Here is a 13305-nt window from a genome sequence, read left to right as displayed (position 1 = left end):
CATGTCCCCTGTTCTTTTCTCTACTCCTTTGACACTGTACTTATTCATCTTGGCAAAACTTTCATGACATTAAACATTATAATGTCCTCCCCATGCTTTATCTCCCAATATAGAAGATCTTAATCTCTGACCAGCCTTGCTTTCGGGTAATGAGAGGGGCAGCTTTACTCCTGGATTAATTCAAACCTCTTCTTGGGTGTTTTCCTGCTTTGGCAAAGCTTTTCAGAGTTGGTTGAATAGAAATGCATGTGGGGTCTGAGTATAAGAATACAGAAGCTGTGCTTAAATGGGAGGTTGCCATTTCTCTTTGTTTTTCTTGCTTTTTCCCCAAATCTTTTCAAATGATGCCCAGAAGTTGTCAGTATAGAACCAGTTTGTTTTGTTTGCTTTTGCATAGATGATTAGTTTTTCTTTTATCATAATAATAGGTGTCATAGTTCTAAAAGTCAAATGGTGCCACCACAATTATTTATCATGAAAAATAGCAATAACCTTACATTACTCTCTACCCAGGAGTCCCATTCCCAAGAGGCAACTGATCTTAATTCTTTTTAGCTCTTTCTCCTATTTGCCCCTATTTTTCTAAATCATGTGCTTAAATTGCTATTTTTACCTTTGTTAGTTTTATATTTCCCTTTTATTTTCTAAACTTCCCTCACTCCTCTTTCTAATATGGTCATATCACAAATTCTGGTTAAATACTGTTTTATATTATTGTAGTTTTGCAAATATTAATAGACTAGCTATGAATTAGTGCAGAGTATATACCCTTGTTATACAAATTTTCAGGTTATTTTTTTTTTAAAGGAGATCATAGCTGTTCTTATTTTTTTTTTACTTGTAAAGTATCCTATAATGTGAACTAATTTTCTCTGATAATGATTTAAAGGCTCTCTCAGGAGGTTCACATTCATCAGTTCTCATGTCTTTGCTTAATTCCATTTATCCTGGAACACTCTATTATACTCCTACAATCTTGATTGGTTGCTCTCTAGGTCTGGTGCAAAGCTGATTTCCAGAGACCACCCTTTGTTATTGTCCTGAGAAGTTCCTTTGCTTACCCTCTGTGTTGGATCTTGTATTTCCCAGGTCTCATACTTTCCCCTTTGTTGGTTTACTCCCTCATTTCAGTAGAGAACACCTTCTAGTGGTTTTTTTGGAAAGAGTTCATAGGAAGTAAACATTTTTGTCACTTCAGGTCTAAAAATGAATATCCTATTCTCACATTTGGTTGATAGTTTGACTCAGTATAGAATTCCAGGTTGAGTATAAGTTTTCCTCAGCTTGTATTAGACATTTTTCCTTTAAATTCTATGTTCTTCTAGTGTTCCTTTGGGAACCTTTTCTTCTTCTTATCCCCCTGGAAATTTCAGCATGCCTTTCTGGTATTCTGATATTTAATGATAATGTACCATGTGTGAACATTTCTCCTTTATTTTACTGGACATTCAGTGAACACTTTGAAACACATTTTTCAGAAGAGAGAACACTTCTAATTACTTTTTTAACCTCAATTTTCTCTGATAGCTCTTTATTACTAGGATATTAAACTCTCTGGGCTGATTTTCTAGTTTCTGATCTTTTCTACTGTCCTATCTCTTAATCTTTTTGCTTTTATTTTTTTAAATATATTTTTATTGATTTCAGAGAGGAAGAGAGAGGTAGAGAGATAGAAACATCAATGATGAGAGAGAATCAATGATTGGCTGCCTCCTGCACAGCCCCACTGGGGGTTGAGCCCACAACCCAGGCATGTGCCCTGACCAGGACTGACCAGGAATCAAACAATGACCTCCTGGTTCATAGGTTGACACTCGACCACTGAGCCATGCCATCCGGGCACTGTTATTTTATGTTAGATTTCCTTGACTGTATCTTTCAACAGCCCCCCTTTATTGTGGCTATTATACTTTAAAAAGCTCTAATTTTTTCTTTTAAATAGAAATATGTTTTTGACCCATGGGTGAAAGAACTAACTTTCTGAAAATATTATTTTTTGAGGTTTTCTTCTGCTCTCACATAACCCTGTTTATTTTCCAATTGCTTTATTCATTGTGTGTGTGTGTGTGTGTGTGTGCGCACGCGCGCGCATGTGTGTCTGTCTGTCTGTCTGTGTAAGATTGCTTATTGTCTACCAGAAATATATTCTCTCCTTCTTTCATAGAACAATTTTATTCAGGACAAATATGTACCCTGATGAAAGACTACATTTTACCAGCCTCCCTTGTAGCTAGATGTATGAGTATGTTCTGGCCAATGAACAGTAAGTAGAAGTGTTTTGGAGAGCTACTAGGGAAGCTGTCTAAAGAGTGTCAGCTCAGCCAGGAGGTCTGCTCTTTTTGCCCTTCTGCCTTTTCCTCCCTACTGCTTGAGATCAAGCATAATGCCTGGAGCTGTAGGAGCCATCTTGGACCATGAGGTTAGTTGAGGTCAGAAGCTAGGAGCTACCTTGATGAAACAGCTTTCTGTTGTCGTCATAGAAGGAGCCTGCATTCCATCATGGAATGCTTGCTGTCAGACTTCTTTTACATAGAAAAGATATTAATTTCTCTTATATTTAAGGCGTTATTCTTATTGGCTGTTACATGCAGCTATTCCAGTCTCAGTCTTTGATGTTGAGAGCTTGAGTGCTGTGATCACACGTATCAGTTGATCCTTGGAGATTGAATCATATTTTATATAAAGTACTAAAAAGCTGATTAGAAACTCTGCATATATGAGTAAGTCTTTTCAAAACTTTGTGTTTCATCGAAACCAAATCAGGGTTTTAGCTGGTCTTTTCAGGGGGAAATCTGTGGATCTTTCTCTCACACTAGTCTATACTTACAGGAAGTATTTCTAGTCACTTGCCTAGTGTTTATAAGCCTGTATGCCACCATGCAGTAAGCAAGCAGAGGAAGGAAGATGGAGGCCTGCTTTTACTTATGTAGATATTCCCTTAATTCTCTGTTTTCATTATAATTCTTACCATACAGGAAATAGAGCTATCCTTGTTCAATTTCTTCAGAGAAAAAAACCTTCCGTCTCTTTCCTGGGTAGGAGAATAATTGTCATTTAGTGGTGAAGGGTGTAGGAGAAGGGACCTGGGCGTTTAACTTTCCTTATATAAACTTTATACCAACCCTTCTGATTTTTTGCCTTACCTTTCCCTTGGTAGCTCCAATGGGTCCCACAATCTGAATCCATTTGATATTACTGTCATCCTGCTCTGTAGATCTTCAGCATATTTGTTTCTCTTTTTTGCTGAGTTACATCCCACTTGTCTCATTTTCCATCTTCTAACATTGTCTTTCCCATCTTCTTTGTCTTCATGAGCATACCACCTCTTTTTCATCATTGAAGAGAGGTAACTAGCTTTAGAGATACTGTTGATGATGTTTCATGGAAGAACACAAAATTTTAAAACATTTTATTAGATATTTGCCAACACTGAATCTCACCTGACACTTTTTAGTTCTCAGTATTGTAGTACCTTTTCTTTTAGCTTCGTTATACTTGTTAATATCTGGAAGACCTTAGTGTCATCTTTAGATGCAAAGATTCTCCTGTAAAATGCTTCTGTCTTGAACGATATCAAATCCAACAGGGCCTTGGAGACTTAAAGGCTAGCACTTTTCAATCCGGAAAAGATCCAGTTTTCTTTGCCTAAGTCATATTTTTTTTACTCAGATTTAACGAATCTGGATCTGAGGTCCATACCTCCTTGCATTTCTTTTCTAATTTCCTGGTCTCTCTGCTCTTTAGCTCTTTCAGTACATCCTTGTGCTGAAGTGCAAGGATTCCCTGGGACGGAATGTAGACCCATCTCCTGTTTTACCACCCATCACTGAAGTGGGCTGGTTTCATGAGGCTTCCCTAAACCCGTCTACCTTGACAACTCACTGGGAATCTGCCATGAAGGGGTAGATTCTTGGATTTCCTATGAGAGCTGTAGACACTTTGGTTTAAACAAATGAAAAGAAAAAGAAACTATAAATCAATCTTATTTAGGTTTTCTCTTCATTTTTCTTTTTTTTTTTTTTTACTCAGCTAGGCCCTTAAAGATCTCTTGCATCTAAGTTCTAGTCACCTTCCCTCATATCCTTTCTTCTTCTATCTGTCGTCTTATTTTCTGATGCTATTGTAAAAACATCATTCCCTAGTCCATGTTTCCTGGTATCCAAGCTATGTTCTTAGTCTTTCAGACAGTTACTCCTTAGAAACCACAAATTTGTTCCTGTTTCAACACACTTGACTCTTGCAGATAGAAAGAATTGTTTTGCCATTGGCTGTACACATATCCATTTAACATATTAATTGATCTCTTTATTCTTGTCTGTTTCTTTCTTTATCTGATAGAGGACCATTTCCTTTGACAATGGAAGAAAGTAATGTGTAAATGGAGCTTGACAGGCTCTATCAGTTAACTGAAACAAATTTCAGCACCATTCAGTAATAATCATTTATTTAGTTCGCAAATATACTGATTGGCTAATAGCCATTTATCTAGGTTGATCTTGGCCTGAGGTACCTCTAGGTGTTATCTCTCCTCCTGCTGGGAGCAGTAGCTAATATAAGCATGTTCTTCTCATGGCTTTGACGGACGAACAAGACAGGCAGCCCAATAATGCATGCATTTTTTCAAGCTGTTACTTACATCACAGCTGCTCATTTCTCATTGACCAATGCATGTTAGGTGGTCAAGTGCAGAATCAAGGTGCATAGAAGTGCGATCTACCCATAGCAGTGAGGAGGGGAAAGCAGAGTTTAAATTTAAGTCTAAATATTTTCAGAGCCCGTGCTTTTGTCACTATGCCTCTGAAAGCAACTCATTTTGAGGTTTTAGAAGCAAAATAATTTGAAAGAAAAGACAACTTAATAGACCTCAGCAAAAATTTAACAGCCTTGTCTGAAATCTGTAAACTCATTACTAGTGGCTTAACTGCTAAGAAAGTTAAAAAGTGACAGGAGGGGAAAAAAAAGTCTCTTTCCTACTCTCTCAGCCCCACCCCCTCCAATACAAAGCAATCTCCAAAGATAGAATTTGTTAAAATTTTGTTTAATTATCCAGGATTTTGATGGGAGAGAATGTTCCATAATTTATAAGCCAATTCCTGTTTAGCTAAATTAGGTCTTTAATTCTTGCATATTATAGCAAGTATAAAATACAATTACATGTTACATAGGAAACAAACCCATAAAACAAAATGAAGCAATCAATATAGCTCATTCCCCATAGAATTCTGTTTGCTATTTTAATGAGCCAAACTCCAAAACTAAGAATCAATATCCATTATGATCCTTTTAGAGAGGAATGATGGTCACATCTTATTACAATGAAGATTATCAATAGAAAGTTCCCTCTAGCCTGTTTCTCTAAGGCCTAGGCAGCAACCCATGGCAATAGTATCTGGTTGATCTCATTACAGTGACATTTGCTACTACAAATAATTTAGTAGGTTTACATTTATCTATGTCAAAATCTTTCCTTTTGATAAAGACAAAGGATGAAGTCAGTGTAAAGACAGGCTCAGCTCTCTGACTAACAGAATTAGGGCCTCTCCAGAAGGTGGTATGAAAGTAATATGAGCCCTCAGGCTCAAATGCAACAGTGAGCCTGGAATAGTAAATTTGAAAAGGCAGGGTATTATCCTAGGAAAACAAAACAGCAAAGGCATAGGTATCAAATTATGATACAGAACCAGGAAATTCTGTGGTGATCCTTCTATTTGGGAGAAAACTAGAGGCAGGGAGAAAAGGAAAGAGGGAAGGAAAAGGAAGCAAAGAGATAAAAGAAAGGTGGGTAGGGAAGGAGGAAGGGGAAGGAAGGTAAAGGGAGGACATGAAGGAACACTCACAAACACACCCAGGATCATGTCTGACCAAATATCTGTGCACCCCATGGCCCAGTCCAGTTAACATAGTTATTTTTTAAGTAGCATGGAAGGTACATTTTCTTTGGTCTCCAACCATATTTGCAGATAAAATCCCTGTAAATTTAAAGCAATGGGCCAACATGTTAATCTGAAAAGGGTATAATGAACACTATTTTCTTTGTGTTTGCAGACTTCATGGATGGCTGTTCTGTAGTACATGTTTAATTAGACCCATGTTTTTAAATTTAGGGGCACTTTACCTAAAAAGATGTCTAGAGGTTCAAGGAGAATATATCGAGCTTATTATTTGAAGATGCAGCTAACGTATTCTTTAAAGATAAGTTTATGTTTTGTACCCTGCCTTTGCAGACATCCTGTAGGCTTTTTTTCTTTTCTGCACTCCCTCAGGGCCTTAATATAATTACATTCTCTGTCCATTAGTTTTGTTGTTCTCCTTTCTCCTCAATTTGTTGAAACCTGTTCCTGGGGCAGTAATCTGATAACGACATTAATTGGTTCATTTAGACTGTTAGCAAGCATCTGTTGGGATTTCACTCAGTGCCTGGTCCTGTGTTACACGCTAGGATCCAGAGAAGAGCCAGACCTGGCTAGCCCTAGTGGCCAAGTGGGGACACAACTGATTCAGTCATGGAGGAAAAGTCTCAGGCAAGGCTACCCTAAAGGCATGGAGGGTGAGAAATGGGAAAGAGACAGTTCTCTCAGTAGAGAATAGGTCAAAACCACTCAAATGTTTCTAAGGGGTTTTCAGGGAACGCCAGCTTGGACATCCTTGTGTGAATGCCTTGGCTACAACTGGAATCTTGCCTGCCGCTGCTGCCCTGTGGCTGCAGGCTCAGGGAGGCCAGGGCAGGAGGAAGGAGAGAGTGAGGCTCAGGGCACTAGACCAGGGGTAGATCCAGACTCGCTCATCTCACTGAGAAGCTCAAGGGATCCGCCCAATGGGGATAGAGCCTCTGATGCCTTCTTGGGAGAAACCCAGCTCAATTTCCTCCCTAGCACAGAGTGACCGTATAATTTATCATCCAAACCAGAGCGAAATCAAAGAGGAGCTCTTAGTAATTATACCATGACAATGTACATAAACCAGGGGAAATTGGGGATATAGTCACTCTGCCCTGGAGTAAGTTAGATGCTTATGCCAATGGCGTAACTGGAAAGAAGGCAGCATATGAAAATAGCAGGATTCCATTTATTCATGAACGAAACATGCCCAATTCCCAAGGAAACTACTCAAATGCAGATTCCAACACCAGAGATTGAGATTCAGGTTGTCTAGGTATTGAGATTCAGTATCTTTAGGCTGCTACCTAGAAATACGCATTTGAACAAACTTCTCGTGCGCTGGTGTGAGGGTCACATCTTGAGAAATGCCGGGCCGTGGTTAGGGTTGGATAGGGACTTGAGCTTTTTCACTTCTGGCTGTGCAACCTTGGGAACATAGCCTTTCTAGTTTTTAACTTTCTCAGCTATACAGTGGACTTCATTCTACCTCATAGAGGATTTTTGGATTAGAATAAACCTTGCTAAAGTACTGGCACGAAGCACTCAGAAAGTGGTAAATATCTTGAAATACAGGAAATGGCCATCTTCGTTGTTGGAAAACATCGAGTAGCAGAGATTTCCTATGGTTCAATCTAATCATTAAGAAACTATTCTGACAGCTTCTTGAAGTGTGTTTCACTGGGTGTTTATCCTTGAGTGTTTAAGTGGCTGGTGCAGATGGCAGGTTCTTTAATAGAGGAAAAAGGCGCTATAAACTGCAAAGTGGGATGATGTGTCTCGCTAACAATCTCAGCCTGCTGGCCTGATCTATGGCAGCTTTCCTCCAACTCTACCTCAGCCACAAATCACCTGGAGCTCTTGCTAAACTACAGATTCAAACCCTAGGGCTGGGTCTGAACTTCTGTAATTCTACCCAGCTCCCAGGAAATACTGATGCTGATGCTACTGGTCCAGGAACCTCATTAAGAGGCAAGGAAGGATCTAAGAAGCTTAAAAGGAGATCAATTTTTAATATATATTTTTATTGATTTCAGAGAGGAAGGGAGAGGGAGAGAGAAATAACAACATCAGTGATGAGAGAGAATCATCAATCAGCTGCCTCCTGCAACCCGAGCATGTGCCCTAACCGAGAATCGAACCGTGACCTCCTGGTTCATGGATGGACACTCAACCACTGAACCACACCAGCCAGGCAAGGGAGATCAATTTTTAAAGCTTCCCCAGGAGTCTTGACGCTCTAGTGAATAAAAATGAAGTGTTCATCTTCCTAAATTGAAGATATGAAGGAACACCTCTGGAACGTCAGGGTGCCCTTATATTAATTGCCGTTTTTGAAAGTATTTCTAGCAAAATCACTGTGCATTTATCATAACAGAAATAGAGGAATTTGAATATATTCATATTCTGATAGATGAAGCAACTTCCCTTATAGTTTCCCCAACTATAAGATGAGAAAGTGGTTTAAATAATTTCTAAGGCTACTTCCAGCTATTTTTTTTACTACTGTGCAGAATTTTAGAGCTTAAGTGCATTTATTCGTTTATCAAACATGTCTTGCCGAAACCAGTTTGGCTCAGTGGATAGAGCGTCGGCCTGCGGACTGAGAGGTCCCAGGTTCGATTCCGGTCAAGGGCATGTACCTGGGTTGCAGGCACATCCCCAGTAGGAGATGTGCAGGAGGCAGCTGATCGATGTTTCTCTCTCATCGATGTTTCTAACTATCTCTCTCCCTTTCTCTCTGTGAAAAATCAATTAAATATATTAAAAAAAAAACACAACATGTCTTTAGCATCAACCATGTGCTGAACTCTAATAGGTTCTGAGCGAAAGAAAAATCAGAAAGGGACCTGAGAGAAGGTTCCAGAGCTAGAGAAAATGTCGCTGGGATAAAAATCACAGAATTCCTTGCCCACAGTGTTTCTTCCTTCCTACCAGACCATGCTGCAAGGGTGGTAAGAGATACAGCAATTATGTTATGGCAGGAATTGGAAAATAATATTCTGTAAGCCCAAATTTGATTTTCCCCATTGTTTTCACTGTATGCATTGGGGGGATACTCTGTCACAGAAAGAAATGACCAGGAGATATGTAAATATTCCTATATGGCATTTGTTTCCCCAACTATAAGATGAGAAAGTGGTTTAAATAATTTCTAAGGCTATTTCCAGCTACAAAATTCTGTTACTCAAAGCAGGGATGGGAGTTTGGGTCTCAATATACATCTCTTCTTTAAACCTTTGGGTCACTATTTCAACTTGGGACTTCATTTATTTTCCCCCCTACCTACTCCCATAACAGCTTCATCTTCTGTCCAAGAAAGTGAACATTAAGGTGTAAAGGATAACAGATTTCATAGTCTAGCCCAGGGATCCTCAAACTTTTTAAACAGGGGGCAGGTTCACTGTCCCTCAGACCGTTGGAGGGACGGACTATAGTTTAAAAAAACAAACAAACTATAAACAAATTCCTATGCACACTGCACATATCTTATTTTGAAGTAAAAAAACAAAATGGGAACAAATACAATAGTTGTATTTGCATGTGGCCCATGGGCTGTAGTTTGAGGACAACTGGTCTAGCCACTGTGTTGCTCCAGAGAGGTTTTAAGCTGAAAGCATGAGTCATATTGCCCACCATGTTATACTTAAATCTTCCTGTCTACTTCATATTATAGGTCAGGCTGACCTCTTTCCGGTAGCCCCTCCTCCACCTCCAATGTGCCTAATACCCCAGCGGGAATGTGGAACATGCTCTAGTCACTCCAGAGTGTGTTTCTACTGCTCAGGTCACCTGGCCATCCTTCACCCCTCCTCCAACCTTGAGATCCACATCTACTTTACTTATACTTATTTGCTCCTCTCTGGTTTCAAACTCTTGTTTCCAGACTCCAGTGTGAATTTTCATTTCTAGCCTCTGCTAGGTTCAGTAACTTGCTCATTCCACTCCTGGCAGCCTGGGCCTCATGCTCTTTACATATATATTTTTTTAATTTTAACTTTTAGTTTCTCCCAGTCCTGTGGCATTGTTGGCTCTCATGAAGAGCTCCTGTTCTAGCCAGAGGGATCACACACCTTACTATATCAATCCTTAGAAAGGTTTTGACCATCAACTTACTACTTCAGAAAATTCATCCATATTAAGAGAATCCAGTACCTTTAAAATACCTTCCTTTATTGAAACAAAATCAGTGCCCATTTTACTTTTTTCCCATAACCTGGCCTACTTCACCCTCTGTGTCCACATAGAATAAGTCTAGACTCTCACCTCCACCCCAAATATTCTTAGGTGAATGTGGCAGATAGTATTGTACAACAATGGCTGCAACGATATTTCCGGTTCAATAAGCTCTCCCAGAATCTTTCTCCTCCTCTTTCAAGAGCTTTCCCCTTCCTTGAAACAGGGCTGGCCTCTATGACTGACTTCACAATAGGGATGCAGCAGAAGTCACACTGTGGGACGTGCTGGCTAGGTCTGGAAAGACTCTATGTCTCCCATGGGACTTGTACCTTTGAAGCCCTGAGCCATCACGTAAGGAGTCCACCTCCCTAGAAGTTACCTTACTAGAGAGGCCATGTGGAGGAACCACCTCGAGAGAGAGGGAGATGCCTGAGGAGCCCCAGCTCTTGGTGTCTTCCCAACTCAGGCACCAGACAGGTGAGCGAAGCTCTGAGAAGATGCCCCCCCCATCCCCATATGCCTGCAGCCACTTGAGAGATCCTGAGTGAGAGTCACTCAGCGATGCCTGCTCAACTCCCAGAACCATGAGAGAGAACAGTAAGAAATGACTGTTACTTATTTCAAGCCAGAGTTTTGGGGTGGTTTCTTATGTAGCAATTGATAACCAAACCAGAAGACACCATGAAACTCTTTTCTCCCAGCCACTGTCAGTCTTTCAGCAAACGTTTACTAAGCATCCATGGTGACAGAATGAATGGCCTATTCCTCTCATCATATCATGGGCTTGTCCTCTCACTGGCCTGACCAGTGACACTGAATTTTGGATACAGGCGAAAATGTGCTAATGCTCTCCTAAAGCGTAGCACCCAGAACTAAACCCTACATTGTGTTTTGCTGGATCATCCCAGACAGTTTTGAGAATTAAGTGTTTGCATCCTAGCTTTGATGCTCACCAGCTGTGTGACTCCAGCCAACTCACTGAACCCCTCTGGACCTTTTTACCCCATCGAGGAAATAAGGTTATTGGCATTCACCTAGAAAGGACCATGTGGCTATTAAATGTATGTAGAATACCTGGCATGATGCCTCATAAATGCTTACTAAATGGTAAATGCAGTTCTCATTTTATTCCCTCTTATCTTCTGAAAAAGTAATTGTTTTAATGTACCCTAAAATCAAATTAGCAGATCCAATTAGCTTGGGCAGCCACTTACGTTATTGATCATATGGAATTTACAGTAAGAGAAAATCTTTAAGTCAGTGCTTCTCAGACCAGGAGAGGATGATGACAAAATTCAGAGGGAAGGGTCCCATTCATCCATATCTTACAAGTGCCCGTAAGAGCAGTTGGTCCATGTACACTTTTTTTTTATCACATACATTTGTGATAAAAATTAGCCACATGCTTTTGCCTTTTCCTCATCTCAACTTTCTTGGCTGATGTTAAATAATAAGCACTATGACATTTCTGCCTGCTAGCACTGGCTTCTGTTGTAGAATGTTGAGATATCTATAGATAATAATTCTTTCATCAAAGGTATTCAAAGATAGTCCTTTGAACCTTATGTCCCTGTCAATTTGACGAACACATTTTGTAGATCTTCACCTGTCATTGATAAAAAACAGCATGTGGAAGCGGAGTCTTTCAGCCTTCCTCTAAGAGCTGTCCCCTGCCTGACACGGGCTCCCAGTCCACCTCTTTTGGGGATGGACGTTTAACCAGTCATAAATCCACGTTGCCATGCTATCATCTTAGCCACAATTTCTATCTTCTTTTTAAAAATCAGAAGAGACTTTGACAAATGCTGTGCTGGATCCAGAGGCCTTATATCTATGGAATCTATGACAGGGCTGTCAAGAAGCCATAATAAAAAGGGAAGAGTCTGAGCAAATTGCCCTCAGCAGGTCCAGGTGATCTCAGCTGGCTTTCTTCCTCTTCCTCCTCCTCCTCCTCCTCCTCCTCCTCCTCCTCCTCCTCCTCCTCCTCCTCCTCCTCCTCCTCCTTCTCCTCCTCCTCCTCCTCCTCCTTCTCCTCCTCCTCCTCCTCCTCCTCTTCTTCCTCCTCCTCCTCCTCCTCCTCCTCCTCCTCCTCCTCCTCCTCCTCCTCCTCCTCCTCCTCCTCCTCCTCCTCCTCCTCCTCCTCCTCCTCCTCCTCCTCCTCCTCCTCCTCCTCCTCCTCTTCTTCTTCTTCTTCTTCTTCTTCTTCTTCTTCTTCTTCTTCTTCTTCTTCTTCTAAGTTTAATTTTTGCCATTTCAATAAAATGTCCTGGAATCTAATGTCCTGGTATTGAAATTGGAATCACCACTTTGCTGAATCTACTTAATTCTATTCTCTCCCTCTTTACCTTTCTCATTCCCTTCCTTTCTTCTTCTCTCTATCTCCCTCCCTCCTTTTCTCCCTTACTTCTCTATCCTTTTCTTTGCTTACATATTTACTTACAACCTTGAATTGGGAAGATTTAAATATATAGAAAAATGGAGAAACTGTTCTAATAAACTGCCCCCCCCCCTTTCACATTACCAACTTCCATGTTTCATTCTCTGGCCAATCTGTTTTTGTGTGTGTTGTTGTTGTTGTTGTTGTTGTTGTTGTTGTTTTTCTTTTTCCTGTGCCCCCATACAATCCTCCCAACCACCACTGGATTGCTTTGAATGATATCAGATCACCATTGTACATACTTTAGTAGGTATGTCCAAAATCAGGTTTCTTTGTTTTTAAAAAAACCAACTGCAATACTGTTTTATAATTAAAACATGATCATTTTTTAATATCATCAAATATTCAGTTAATAATAGTTTTCTAGATTGTCTCATACCTTCTTTCTTTTTTATGTTTTATTCTCATCAGAATCCTAACAACATTCTTAAATTACATTTGGCCAATGTATCTTCATTGATTTTCCTTTGCATAAATTTTGTTGAAGAAATCAGGTCATTTTTTCCTGTACAATTTCTCAGATATTTTTTTGTACCTCATGGGTGTTTAACAGATTCCTTTGTTCCTCCATATTTCCTCTAAACTGGTTGTTAGATTTAGAGGTTTACTCTGACTCAAGTATGATTTTTAGCAAAAATATTTCATAAATGATGTTGGGTACTTCCCACTGTGTCACATCCCAAGGCACATAATGCCTGATTGTTTTTCTTTAAATACTGTTAACCGTTCTTAAGGGTATTTTTTCCTTTCTGAAAACATGAACTATATTTGACATGTGTGCATATGAATATTATTGTGAATATTTATATATCT

This window comes from Myotis daubentonii, chromosome 14 (genome assembly GCF_963259705.1).
Source record: "Myotis daubentonii chromosome 14, mMyoDau2.1, whole genome shotgun sequence".
Lineage (NCBI taxonomy): Eukaryota > Metazoa > Chordata > Mammalia > Chiroptera > Vespertilionidae > Myotis > Myotis daubentonii.
Note: the sequence above shows the minus strand (reverse complement) of the source record.